General features: G+C 41.1%; 1 non-coding gene across 1 annotated transcript; it reads left to right on the forward strand.

Moving 5' to 3' along the window:
• Window positions 1-291: 291 nt before the first annotated feature.
• Window positions 292-364, forward strand: TRNAV-UAC (transfer RNA valine (anticodon UAC)). Its single transcript has one exon. It is a non-coding gene; the product is annotated as a tRNA-Val (tRNA).
• Window positions 365-1,213: the final 849 nt, after the last annotated feature.

The following is a 1,213-nucleotide window of genomic DNA, read 5'->3' on the forward strand; positions in this document are numbered from 1 at the left end:
TGAAATAAAACGAATTAATATGTAAATCGGTGAATGCGGCGGCGGCTGTAGATGGAATCCATAAAATTAGAGGATACACATGAACTATGACACGTTACCGACTACAGAACTATATATAGAGCCGTCTTTAACCAAGCTGCGTCATTGCATCTAACGCCATTCTGTTTGGAGGATATCGTGTTATATGATCTTATTGTGCAGTTTTATAGCCACGAGCACGATGCGCGGGAGTCACTGACAGACCTTGGGAGTTTTCCTTACATAGCAAATTCCTCCCAGCTCTGACACAGTGGTTCCATAGTGTAGTGGTTATCACGTCTGCTTTACACGCAGAAGGTCCTGGGTTCGAGCCCCAGTGGAACCAACTTATTATGTTAAAATAGTTTTTATTAATATTCATGCAATTACTTCATTCATTCTTTCCTTTGTCTTGTTATTATTATTCTGTAGTCACATATACATGTATAAAATAGCGTTATTCTTACTGTTTGCTTTGTCACTGTGATAAGGTTAGGTTCACATTGCATTATTGCGATCCGTTTAATGGATCCGTTAAACGGATGCACTAACCATGTGGCCCAAAATTGTCTAACGCATGGTGATCACGGCAATGCATGCGTTAACACATGGTTGCATTGCGTCGCCATGCGTTAGCCATAGTCTTCTATACAGAGCGAACGCTTCCGTTCACTCAGCGTTTGCCGTAACGTACCCAAAAACGCAGTAAACCGCGTTTTCAGGTGCATCACAAAATAACGGACCATCGCTAAAGCGTGCTGATTTTGACATGCGTTAGGATGTGTTCGTTAATGGAAGTCAATGGGTGCGTTAACGCATCCGTTGCTATGCATTAGTGCCGCATAGTAACGGATCCGTTAAACGGATCGCAATAACACAATGTGAACCGAGCCTAATACATTTTTTGTAATAAATGTCTAAATAAAGTTGTTTCAATAAGTGTGACAAAATCATGCGACATTTCACTGTGAGGTTCTGAAAAGTATGTATTTTTAGTGATCTTACGGGGTCTCTTATATAAGTGCAAGGCAGCAAAGCATCTTCTCTGCAAGGAGCATGTGTGTAAATGTGTGTGTGTCTGTATGTGTGTGTGTGTGAATGTGTATGTATGTGTGTGTGTGAGTGTGTGTGTGTCTGTATGTGTATGTGTCTATGTATGTGTATGTGTGTGTGCATGTCTGTATGTGCATGTGTG

The sequence above is a fragment of the Ranitomeya imitator genome, chromosome 3 (genome assembly GCF_032444005.1).
Source record: "Ranitomeya imitator isolate aRanImi1 chromosome 3, aRanImi1.pri, whole genome shotgun sequence".
Taxonomy (NCBI): Eukaryota; Metazoa; Chordata; class Amphibia; order Anura; family Dendrobatidae; genus Ranitomeya; species Ranitomeya imitator.